General features: G+C 44.8%; 1 protein-coding gene across 2 annotated transcripts in view; it reads left to right on the top strand.

Moving 5' to 3' along the window:
* The window catches only part of BRINP3 (BMP/retinoic acid inducible neural specific 3), a 201,706-nt gene that overhangs the window by 1,945 nt on the left and 186,637 nt on the right, over nucleotides 1-13,124 (top strand). Inside the window, exon 1 of one of the 2 annotated variants that reach the window (XM_071564939.1) lies at nucleotides 991-1,381. The exons of the other annotated variant lie outside the window; for it this stretch is intronic. The gene's annotated coding sequence lies outside the window, so the exon portion shown is untranslated. Of the gene's footprint in view, nucleotides 1-990; nucleotides 1,382-13,124 lie in introns of those variants that run through there. 2 annotated transcript variants of the gene reach the window in all.

Raw genomic sequence — 13,124 nt, 5'->3', positions numbered from 1 at the left:
ATCGCCTCGCAGTGCTGCTTAAATGCCAGCGCTCTGCAGGAGAGATTTATGTGCCCATCAGCAGAGTATCTCCCGGGTTTAAGAGCACTCGATATTCCCTCTGCCGACGGGGCTGGGAGATGGCAGGACGCAGGATGAGGGCAGCGGAGTCTCGTAGCTCACAGGCGCTGTGACGGATGGCAGTGAAACGGTGTCTGGGCAGAAAAAGTGACACAGGTTGGGTCGGGTGTCGTTTCAATACTCAGCAGAAGGCGAGGGGAGACACACCAAATCCTCTCTGCATGCAACACCGAGTAAATTAATCAGTTGATATGGGCTTAATGGGCGATTGCAACAAGCGTCAGGCATGGTTAATAGAGAAGATTCCCATTACCCTTGATTTCCAGCATTCCGCACTCTCAGCCCAGGGATACCTTCTGCTCACGTCGTGTTGGATGACTCAGAAAAAAAGAGGAATACCGCGCAGCAACCAGGCGGTTTTTTCTTTGCTGTAGTTGATTCTTTTGCTTTTGGTACACTAGACTGGTGGAGTGTAAATACCTCCCGAGCCCCTCGGCCCATTCTCAAGAGAATACTCCCAAACAGCCCTTTCCCCTGTATTTAGGTGTCCAGGCTCCCTGCTTGCCTGTGTCTGTCGCTGCCAAGGATTACCTCCACCTCCTCTGCCGCCTCCCTCTGCCCCGAAGCTGTGTTGCTTTGGGACTGCCCTTTGGCCAGGAGTTAATTTCCCAATTTCCAATACTGGCAGCGGCAGGCGGACAGCCAGGGAGGTGGCTCTGGCGGAGGGAATGTCTTTAAGGATGCGTGTCAGTGCCCAGCCTGGCAGGGCAGCCCCCCGGGCTTAACCTGCGCCGCTCCTCCGGGCTGTGTGTCCCCGGGGCGAGGTGGCAGGGGAAGGAAGGGGCGGGAGGGAACCGCGAAGGCGGGAGCCGGGGGGGGGGACACGCCGCCCGCAGCGGCAGGAGGGGCTCCGGTCCGGGCGGAGCGAGCACGGAGAGCCGGGCGGCAGCGCCGGTCCCGGCTGCGGGACCCTCCGCCAGCCTCTCCCCATCCTCGGCAGGAGAGGACAGCTCGTTTTGGAGGGGAAGGGGAAATCACCCCCCGTCGGTGCGGGCTCGGCGGGGCTCCCGCAGCGGGAGCGGAGCCTTCACCGCCAAGGGTTAACGAGGGCTGCGGGTGCTCCGGGCAGGAGTCCTGTGTGCGCCTCAGAGATGCACCAGCCAATCCCAGCAACAGCAGCATGAACTATATGTAGGTTGGTGTAAGGAGCGACGAGGAGAAAATAGGGTGTAAACTGTCACCGTGCATCGGAAGGCAGGAGACCTGCTTTTTGGGGGCTACCATTTCTGTGCTACTTAGAGACCGTCATGCGTTTAAAAAGGTAAGGGCTTTGTTACCAGCAGTCTGTCTTGTGATTCACTGCCGAATTCAAGTGCATTTTCTGCGTAGTTTTCATTAAGTGCTAAATTGTGTCGTGCAGAGTGGGAAGAGAGTGGAATATGTCATGATTTAGTGTTTGGGGATCATTCTGAAAGACTACGTCAGCTTCCAGTTGTAATGGTTTTGTGTAGAGATTCTGCAAGTGTGTGCATGTGAAGTAAAGTGAATTCATGACTGGCAGAAAAATGTGATGGATGCGATAAGGGAAGGATGTTCCATTGTAGCACCAGAATCTGTCATGGATCCATATCAAATGAAGGCCAATGTGAGCTAGACCTGATTCTGAAAAAATATAGAGAGGCATATCAGACAAGCAAGCCTGACAGAAGAAACAGAAGTAACTTATTTCCTGGAAAAGCCCATGTCTAACTTGATTTAAATACAGCCTGAGAAAAGAATGCTATAAAAAGAAATGAAGTCAAAACCCTACAGAGTCTGTATGTTCAGAGATGAGTGACTCTGACACGTTAAGCACACAGAGACAAAGCTAGAACGGCCCTCCTTACATTTGCAAGACATAAGAAATAACTTCAGAGGGGCAATCCATTCAGATATCAGACTTTACAGACTTCTGCCATTGCTCAACTCCATCCCTGTGAGGAGTTACTCATTTTAAATAGGTGCTCTATCAGCTTTACCATAAGACCAGCTTTGGGAATAGAAACATTTGGCTGGATCTCTTCCTCTCTATATCTGAGCATAGCAACAGACCCTCGGTCTCAGATGCTGTTGCAGTGCAGTCTAATCAGCAGAGTTCCATAAAGAAACTACCTACAAATTCTTGCCTCCAACCACTTTTCTCTCTAACACATGTACATAATTTAAGCAGGAGAGGAATAAAAAAAAAAATCTGTGATATTTTCTGTAAGCTGATCCACCTCCAGTGAGAGCAAACTCCCCAGCAGACGCCGAGTTCATCGGAGTTGTGTGTTTGGGGTGCTTGCTCACAAAATGCTGAAACCCTGTGAGTGCAAACGTTAACTAGGAGACAGGAAAACAAGCAGCTCAATGTCTTTACAGAGCTCACTGCAGAAGGCAGCATTTGTTCAGCAAGCCAACAAAACAACTTGAGGATCTTCAAGTGATGTAATCATCCCGTCTTCTCCTTTCCCAGTTCCTTCTGCTACTGTTTGAATGCCTTTGTGAAGAATTAATTACAGAAGTCTACTCATTGTTGACACCAACGTGTGCCTGGAGTTGTTCCTTTAGTCATAGACATTGCAGGGACTTTTCGCTCCTCTCAGACCCAGACAATGACTCGCGGGACTAAAATATTTTTACTTCTTTTGGATTAATTTGAAATCGAGTTATTGTTACCAGTCTAAGACATTTCTTGCTTGAGATGCAACACCTATTGAAAACAAAAGCTCTTTTTACCAGCAAGTTTGCTTTTTCAGCAGTATTTTTTTAAATTCAAATGGAAAATTGGAAGATCAAAGAGCTCTCCTAAGTTTTCCTTGAAGAAAAAGAGAGTAGTGGGAAGTATGAGAAGACAGGTTTCTAGAAACATTGCTTTCCAGCTGACACGTATGTCTAGTGCAGCCCTTAATCCTTCCAAAGCTTCATCTCCCCTCAAAACCAGAAGTAGACATTGATTTTATTCTTTTCTCTCCTGATACACCAGTAATCTAATATGGGAGCAAAACCACCAGCAACACCTTTTGACAAACAGAGCCCAAATACTCTTTCAGAAAGGTTGCATTAAGCCAAAACTGTTCTATTGGAGCTGCACGTAGTAGTTTACAATCAATTCAAGTTGTCTTACTCTTCTTGATTCCATCTTACACCATCATAATAGAGCACTTTTTAGAATCAAATTTGCAGCCGTGTTCTCTTCCTGGCATTGCTCAATATGTGTGTGTTCAGTGAGGGCCTGATCTTGCACAATTAAAGGAGATCAGAGCATTGCTCTTGTCTTCACTGGAAGCACAATCAATTTCCAAACCCAAGATGAACTTCAGATTTAGAAGGAAAAAGAAAGTGAGCATCACAAAGTTACTTGCTGCGTACTGAGCAGGGTGAGGCTTTGCATATCTCGAGCCGAATAATATTCAAATACCAAGGAACTGAAGGATTTTTAAGCTTGATCTTACATTGGTTTAGGCCTCAGTACTCTTATTATCATTGATAAATCAACGTTTTTCTGTGTGAAGCTGAGGAACATTAAGAGAGCCCCACTGAGCTGCAGGCAGGCAGCACCTTGCTGCTCAAGTCATCAACCTGCTGAAAGCTGTAATGTGACTAATTAGGTCTTTGAGCTCTGAAGTTAATCCTTCATATGTAGCACAGCTTTTGTGCATAGTCAAACACAGTTTGTATATACATGTGTACACAGATATAGGTATGCAAGGCATGCACTACACATCCCTCCACACCCAGGGGCTGTAGAGTTACTCTTTTGCCCTGGCTGGTGCCATGGGATCCATTATTTAGCCCAGGCTGTTCCCCACCTCCCACTGAAAGTCTTCACCTGCTCTTTGTGCCACAAAGGACACTCTGCCACATCAAAGCTTTTCATATTTGACTAATGAGCCTCTCACAAAGGCCACAGATTTTGTTCCACCTTCAAAAGAAGATTGACCAAGCAATATATACTGTTAGCTAAATGAAGACTATTAAACTGTAGTGGTTCCTCTCATAATGAGGTGAGATCGCAAGGCTCGTCCATCAGATGCCTTTACTTTAAGAGTTACATTAATGGTGATTAGAAAATTCTGCTAATTCACAGTAACACCTTCACTGCCACATCTACCAGCCCTTGATTAATGAGGAAAGTGGTTTGTAGGACATTTATTATACATTGGCAAGTAAAGAACTTAGATCTGGGGATTCAGAGCACTACTCTCTGCCTTTAATCCCATAGTATTCATGGCCTCTGAGAATTCTGTAAAGCTAATTTAGCTCTTTCAGTACTTACAAATCTACTGGAAAGAACAAAACCACCTGGTTAACTGACCACTCTGAAGTCAAAGGGGATTATTAAAATTCATTGTAAATACAATTCTTAACATTTTAGAATTTAATTTATCCCTTTCTTTATTTGAAATCTCTGTTTTTAAAGGAGGTGAAAAATGCTGCTATGTGCTGAAAAATAGTGCTGTGGATGGAGATGGCAGCCCAAGCATACGTTTTTAATTAGCTATTTGTCACCTAAAACATTATTGATCCGTATTCATTAGCAATTTGGTGGACAGAGAGAACAAATATACATGACAACAATTTTTATCTTGAATAATTCTGTTTGGATTGTATGTCATGTTCTGCCCTAAAGGTTAAAATCACTGTCTTTTAGGGCACAGCTGATACCCACCCCTTTTTCTTGTGAATGCTCAGCAGTTCTTGGATTAAGCCCCTTATTCCTTAGTTCTGTACCACCATTTCTAACGAAGATGCTTGTTTAGGTAAAGCAGTGATGTTTATGAAGGTGGAGACTCATCCTGCTGCAAGCCTCTGGAGACCGTGGATTTATTTCTCATCAAGCCATTAGCTGGTGATGTTCTCTTTTTAAGTCACTGCTCCCCTGGGATGTGACTCTGACTCATTGGCTTAAAAAGTAAAAGCTTTAGTAACTACCTAAGTACCCTTTAAGCTCTCTGTTGGCCTAAGTTTATTAGATTGATCCACGTTAGCTAAAGAGAGAGTAGTGGCTTTTTTTTGGAAAGGTACTCTTATTTATAAACCAGTTTAAGTTCTTCATACTGGCTTGTCTTGGCCAGGCAAAGTCTAGAACATTTTCTCTGTCTTTCTGGAGGAAGAAAAAGAAGGGGCTATAACCCAGAAAACTGATGAACCTCATAGTTAGAGAGACTGCAGTGATCTGTAATTCCTGATAACCACACTGCGTGTCTCTCATTCTGCCCTGTGAATACACTGGCTGAGAGTTTACAGCTCATCAACGTGAGCTTAGCGACTTTCTACTAAATAAGAATGAGCTACACCAAGAAACAGTGACCGTTTGGTGTGCGTGGCTCGGCTTCGTGAAGGAAGATTTGGGCAGGGCTGTCCCCACCTGGGTGTGCCCTTCCAGCCTGCGCAGATTTGGGCAGGGCTGTCCCCACCTGGGTGTGCCCTTCCAGCCTGCGCAGATTTGGGCAGGGCTGTCCCCACCTGGGTGTGCCCCTTCCAGCCTGCGCAGATTTGGGCAGGGCTGTCCCCACCTGGGTGTGCCCTTCCAGCCTGCGCAGATTTGGGCAGGGCTGTCCCCACCTGGGTGTGCCCTTCCAGCCTGCGCAGATTTGGGCAGGGCTGTCCCCACGTGCCCTTCCAGCCTGGGCAGATTTGGGCAGGGCTGTCCCACACCTGGGTGTGCCCTTCCAGCCTGCGCAGATTTGGGCAGGGCTGTCCCCACGTGCCCTTCCAGCCTGCGCAGATTTGGGCAGGGCTGTCCCCACCTGGGTGTGCCCTTCCAGCCTGCGCAGATTTGGGCAGGGCTGTCCCCACCTGGGTGTGCCCTTCCAGCCTGCACAGATTTGGGCAGGGCTGTCCCCACCTGGGTGTGCCCTTCCAGCCTGCGCAGATTTGGGCAGGGCTGTCCCCACGTGCCCTTCCAGCCTGCGCAGTGGATTTCAGGTGAGGCTCAGCATGCACAGAACTGGCCCCACCGTTTCAGTCCTGAGGTTCATCTGCCACGGCCGAGCGAGCTTGGACGGTGCCAGTGAAGTCCTCAGGACTAGAACCTCCAGCCCCCGGCATTTCCCAGGAGGTCTCCCATCCAAGTACTAATCCGGGGCTGACCCTGCTGAGCTTCCGAGATCTGAAGGGATCGGATGGCAGGGAGGCATTTAACTGCCTGACCGTTTGGTACTAACGTGGTTTTAGACTGTCTCACAGCTAAATTAAAAGAGTAGAGAGATTGCAGTTCCTGATGAGACTCCAAACTCAGACTTCCTCTCCTTGTAGCTTGATGTTCACAAGACAGCCATCTTCTAGCAGACTTTTTTTTTCTCCCCAATTTTGCAGTTGCTTCTAACTTGTCAAAAATCAAGCCTTACAAGGCAGCCTTGGTGTCAGATTTATGTGAGATAGCAGGCTGCCCAGTACACATGACATAATTATTACTTGTACAATCAACTTTATACATCCCGAGCTGCAATTAGGCCCAGACTGGTTTGTTGGAGCTTGAATCTTTGCTCAGTCAGCCATAAAGTCCCTACTCTCACTATAAAAAATTAATAGCTATAACATGAACATTTAAGAGGGTCTGGCTACTGCCCATGTACTGGCTACAGGCTTAGAATGTTGTGGCAAAGGGATTTAGGAAAAATCCTGCAAGAGTTTTCAGTAGGTTCAGCTGTAAAACCATCTCTTGAAGCTTCTCTGAGTTCCTGTCTAGGCAGTTTGAACAACAGGTGGTGTAAGTTTGTTGTTTTTTTCTGCTAGCATAAATATATTGAACATGAGGAACCTGAAAGGAGTTTTAACCATCCATTTATACCACCTAAAAACCACACACAGCACCTGTGAAATCAGCTGTGAAATGTACTGTGAGTTTGGAGTATTTTTATATGAAAGATGTAATACAAGGGCAAAATAAAAACCTTCCCATTCTGTTAGATATCATTGTTAAGAAATAAAATATATAAAAGGATCCATTCTTCTTGCAATGCATCCAGAAAGGTGCATTCATGCCATTAGATCTTTATGGATGTTATTTCTAACTGCTGGTCTAAGCTGTAATCACCAGTTTTCACAAGGAAAAAAACAAAGAACAACCCTGTTATTTCAAAACATGAACAGGATTGTGGATTAGATCAGGTAATATCTGAGGGGATGGAAGTACATGGTACTAGGCTGGATTTTGAAAACATCCCCATTGCCATCCATACAGCTCAGTGCTTTTTTACCCCTTTCTTAAGTCCAGACAACAGCTACACACCATTAGTGTTCCCCTTCGTTATTTTACAGACAATATTAGCACTCCAACAGCTTCAAAGAACCTTCTATTTTTGCCTGAGACTGACAGTTCCTTTCCTCTCCATCCTTTTCTGAGCATTTGTTGCAAAATCTCCAAAAAAAAGAAATTTTAAGCAGCAACAAAAATAATCAGCCCCTCTGTTAGTGCAAAGAACACCTTCCTTTTTATTTTATAACATTTTTGCTATCCAATAATTTGGAAGTATTCTGTAGGTGTTGATTGCTCAGGCTTCACAATACCCTTCTTTCAGATGTTAGGAGCAGAAACTGTAGTTACAGAGGGTTGAGGGGCTTGTCAAGGGCTGCACAGTAGAATCAGAGCTCTACTTCAAGGTAGCTCAGCTCCAAGTGCTCTCCTTCTTCTCTGTAAACTGAACCTTCTTCAGGTCAACAATCTGTTGGTGAGCAAAGTTTCCTGCCACCCACCCCATCCCGGTTTAGCCCTTGTGCATTAATCAGTTATATTTGGATTTGTCCTCAGGCTTGAAAGGCTGTGCAACCAAAGCTTTAGTGTGCAATGTGTAAAGAGCTGCTTCCTCCCTTTCTAGATGACAACAGCTCTAAGAGCCCTGGGTTTAAAAACCACTACAAGGATGAATTTAGAGAGGAAAGGGCTGTTTGTTACTCTGCTGTGGTTTACTGGATACAACCAACCTCCATCTATCGTAGTCTCCTCATAGCCCACTGACACTTAGCTGTTAAATTGGGTCAGAAACTGTTTGGGAACCAACAGTTATGGGTGAATAGCAGAAACACTGCTAGAACTGGTATGCCATGACTTTTCAGAGATCATTTATTATTTTAATTTTGGGGTGTAGTACTTACAAATCCTGAGGACCTGCTTAATTGCCATTAAAACACACCCAACGAGATTATCACAGCAGGGAACGCTGAAGGATTTTAAGTTAAGTGTAGAGTTTAAAAAATTCCAGTGAGCTGGAATTCAGGCTTCTGAATGTCTGGCTCTCGTTGGGATTTGCTACAAACTCAAATGTCCCAGTATGCAAAATTGTATGTCATAGCAACACATGTCAGTCTGTGCCTGAGGAAATGCTGGACCAGAACCTCTCTCTGTGCTGTTATTTTCCTGTAGTGCAGCTCCCAAATGTATTCAAAGAGCTTGTTCTGTTTCCCTTCTAACATTTTTTCATACCATCAAGATGCTCTAGCTGAAAATTTTTGGACAATTTGGGAGAATGTTTAGCATAACTTGTGGCATGGAAAAGTAACTTGGGACTGAAACATTGTGCAGAGTTTTTATGCAAAGTGTTTTTGCACGTGGGACAGTCCACATGCACTTGCAGACATGCAAAGATGGAGATTCCATTCCCTATGGACTTGTATGACCTGAAAAGTGCAGTCATCCAGCCTGGAGGAGATTCAAGCTCTCAAAGCAACAGGTTTTCCTGTAACTTTGTGGCATCCTGTGTATTGGTTATGTGAAACCCAGGGCTCAGTCAGGGTCCTGCTCAGCCATTCCAGAAATGAACCTCATTTTAGCTCCCTGTGGGTTTGACAGATGTTGTCTACCAACAGTTTAGGTACTGGCCCTTCAAAGATGAGGATTTAAAGATGTGGATTTTATAAGGTCATGCAGTGGTAGGAAAATAAGGAGTGACTTTAAATGGAAAGAGTAGATTTAGGTTGGACATTGAGAGGAAATTCTTGGCTGGGAGGGTGGGCAGGCCCTGGCACAGGTGCCCAGAGAAGCTCCCCATCACTGGGAGTGTCCCAGGCCAAGCTGGACAGGGCTTGGAGCAACCTGGGCTGGTGGGAGGTGTCCCTGCCCATGGCAGGGGGTGGCACTGGATGAGCTTTAATGTCCCAATCCAGACCATGCTGTGACTCAGTCATTTCTCCCTTTCAGTTATTCACCTACACAGTCACACCAGCACCCCACAAGCTGGGACTGGAGGTCCTGGAGCCCCTCAGCCCCCAGAGTTGGGAGGAGGACTCAGATGAGGCTGCTCAGGTCTGTTGAGGCCTGTGTGTGTACTCAGAGCCTTGACAGCCAATTTCCTCCCCTCAATGGGCTGCCTGTAGGAACAGCTTCACTCGTTAAGGCAGAAAGGCTGCAATGGCAATTCGGGGATGCTGCTCTACATCATCAGCTAAAACACACAAGGATCCATTTGCACAGGAGGATGAACTTAGATTAACAGATTTGAAAAGTGCCTCAGGGAATTTATACATCATGATTTGGGCAGCAAAGGAAAAAATTAGGTCTTTTACAAATATCAGGCATTGAAACAATTGTGTGGGTATGCCTGGCAGGCAGGGCTTGCTGTGCTGGCAGAGGGGAGCAGAGCTGGCTGTCCTGGGAGGCAACAGAGGGCACATGGGGGCATCCAGTTACAGACTCACAGGCACTTGCAGGAGTGAAATTCTGCAGGGACAGAGCAAACACCCCGGCACGCTCCATGGGTGAGAGCTGTGACCTTCAGCAGGCAGCTCTCACGTTCCAGGCAGAGCTGGTGAGGCTGCAGAGGTCGAGCTGACAGATATTTGTATGACATATACTCTCTCCTTCAGTGGATGCATTTTATTTGTGCTCCTCTTCTCTGAAGGCTGGGATGAGGAAAAAATAGCAGGATTGTTTGAACAAAAAAAATTTAAAATCAGACATCCTATTTGTTCTTTCTCTCAGCTTTTGAGGTTGTAGTTAGAGGGGTCTTGTCCTTGTCTTAGAGAGGGGAGAATAAAGCTCAAATCTGGCAGTGGATGAAGCTCTATTTGAACATAGGAAAGATGTTCATTTAGGGTGCATGTAGTCAAAGGTGATACCAGGACCTGAAGGGAAGACCCCACTTATTTTTAAGCCTGGAATGTAAAACTCACTTAAGAATGTTAGACGTAGGATTACCTTCTCCTTTCAGATTTTTGTTGAGATTATTGTAGCTCACAATGAATAACAGAGAACGAGGTGATTCAATCCCCTTCGCTGAAAATAATCTGATGACAAATATACTTTGTCTATCCAGGAGCCACATCACAGTGACACATGCTGAGCCCTGGAGCTCAGGTGTCTTGGATCTGATGGCAGGGAGAGCTCACCATCCTCCAGCCTGGTCCATGTGAGCAGCTGGACTAGTGGAAGGTGTCCCTGCCCATGGCAGGGGGTTGGAACAGGATGGGCTTTAAGGTCCCTTCCAACCCAAGCTGTTTTATGATTCTATAATTCTAACTCCCCAAATGCCTGTTCTGTTTCTGTATTCTACCAAAGGCACATGTTTGGTCTCTTGTTACTGCACCTGCCATCTGGAGGGACTCCAAATTTGAGAGCAAACCTCTGTCCTAGGGCTGACTGTGAGCCCAGGACAGCACAATCCACCTCAGCCCATCAATCCTCTGGCCATCTTTTGGGACTTTCAGCTTGGGAGAGTTTTTTTCTATGGATTTGTGTCTTCCTTTGAAGAGCAGAACCCACGTGGTGGCTAAGCCTAGAGCAGAGCAGGAGTGAGATGCTTTTTGCTCTCTGCTCTACCCTTTTCCTTTGTAGCTGATACTGATTGCAGCACTTTTCTGCTCTTTTCTTCCATGGCACATCATCAGCTTCATTTACACTGGTCTATGTCAGAATCCCAAGGTCAGGTGCCCCCCCAGGTCTCATTCTTTTAAAATTGTCAGCATTTGAGAAATTACCTCTGGAAGAAAAACCCCAAGAATCACTGGTGATAACACAGTAGGTCCTGTGGTTCTTTACAAAGGTGGGCAGTGTGATCACCACACTTGAGATGGGGAAGTGAAAGCAGAGACACATGAAGAGATATACCCAGGGTCTTACAGCAGATAAGAGCAATCTCTGAGACACAGACTCTTGCTTTATTCTTTATGCAAAATGTCTTTCCATTTTTCAGTGTCAAAATACCTTTGAAAAAAATGGTCCTGACTTATCTTGCCTTCTGTGAGCTTCACTGTTTCCCATCCAGCTGCAGTGAATAAAATGCTGCTTCTCACCACTGATTCAAAGTTGTAGCATTCCTGAGAATTTTGGATAACAGCTGGAAAACCAAGGATTTGCTTCATTCCTGTTTTCCATGACGTGCAATCTAAAAGAAATATGAAGACTACCCTGCTACACTTGGTGTTGTACTTCATCAAAAGTGGAAATTTTGAAATCCCTGAAGTTGGAGGGATGAAGTACCAAAAACCTCATAAATGGTAAAATCAGGACCTTACTGAAATACAACTACAAGCAGAACTGGTTGTATTCCCCTCCAGCTGTTCTCAGATTATTTTCTTTCTTTGTTTTTAAGCATGAATTATTATTTTGATTACTTTGAAGAAAACTAGGCTTTGTGTTTTGCATAAAACCCCACCATCACAGAGTTGTTAAGTTTCCTAAATGTTGTAGAAAGTTATTTATTACTTTCTTTTGAAAGGACATATCTGAGAATAAGAATCTGAAATTTTTATTTCATCATTATGGGAACTTGCAGGAAGGAGATTCCCACTTCAGTGTAGAGGATTATCAATTTTCCACCAAGAACTGGGATATTTTAGCATTTTCTTGGAATTTTAGTGAGCATAGACATCAATGGGCTTCAGAGAGATTCTGGTCTGCATTTCCACCGACAGAAGATCTCAGACCAAGGCCTCAGATACACATCCCAGAGGAGAGAGAAATACCAAAAAAGTGTAAACTCTGATCTTATTAAAAATTCTGTACATTTATTGTTCTTGAGAAATGCAGGTAGATGTGGCCCAAAAAAGTTACTGATGAAGCTCAACATCAACTTTGTCAACTCTTCTATAAAAAGCTGCTCCACTAGTGAACCAGTAACGACCAGTTTAGCAGCTGTATCTCTACTGGGTGTCAGCACATGTGCTCTATGAATGACTCTCACCTCTTGGAAAACCAAAGGCTGCCTGCACTGAGGGAACCACAGATTTCTTTCCTCTACAATTTTCATTTTAGAAAGGATTTCAACTTATTGATTTGCTTTTTCTTGATTGTTGCTGTGATGCACATCTGGGCTGGCTCCTTATTATTGTGTGTCTTAGTTTACATCATTTATCAATTAATGGTCTGTAAGCAAAAGAGCTTGACCCACAAATCAAGCACACACTTTAATTTGCACCATTTTATCTTAGTATGTTAATGAGTTCATAAACTACCCGTATATAGTTATATGAAATTTTTAATGTTAAAAGATACTTTCCTAAAAAGGGAAGATTAATTTAGGAGGGGTTATCCTTCCAATACAGTGACAACAAGACTACAGACATGCTGTGGTCTTGTTCACAACTGAACCTGGAGGAAATTTGTCCCAGTGGCCACAGTGTTGGCTTTGCATTTGCCAGCACTATATTCTCAGATGACACAAACACATGGATTTTGCCAGTCTTCAACACCTTTACATGTCCATGAGAGCTTAGGACTTAGCTATGGTATTTCCAGAAGATGCTGAATCAAATTCCTTCTGCACTAATGCCAGAGAGGAGACAAGAGATTTCTGACAAAGAAGAACTTTGCCAACTACACTTGTTGAACTCGCTCTAACCTCAGAATTTAGAAGAGGATGGACTGCAAACTAAACAGCATTTACGAGTGGTAGCTGGATGGAACCCCAGGGATAACACAGAGTAATTGTGCAGAGCATCCAGATATGAGAATTGTCCTCTAAGTCAACCCTTCAGAGACAGTCTGTTGGAATGACAGTTTTTGGGGCAGAATAAATATTGCATATTGTTTTTCTCTGCAGAATGTCTTCTCCATCTGAAAATCCACCCCTCTGTTACTTAATGAGTGTTTTAGGTCCCACCTATTT

This window comes from Pithys albifrons, chromosome 10 (assembly GCF_047495875.1).
Source record: "Pithys albifrons albifrons isolate INPA30051 chromosome 10, PitAlb_v1, whole genome shotgun sequence".
NCBI lineage: Eukaryota > Metazoa > Chordata > Aves > Passeriformes > Thamnophilidae > Pithys > Pithys albifrons.
The sequence above is the reverse complement of the archived record's forward strand: the minus strand, read 5'-3'. Positions and strand labels throughout refer to the sequence as shown.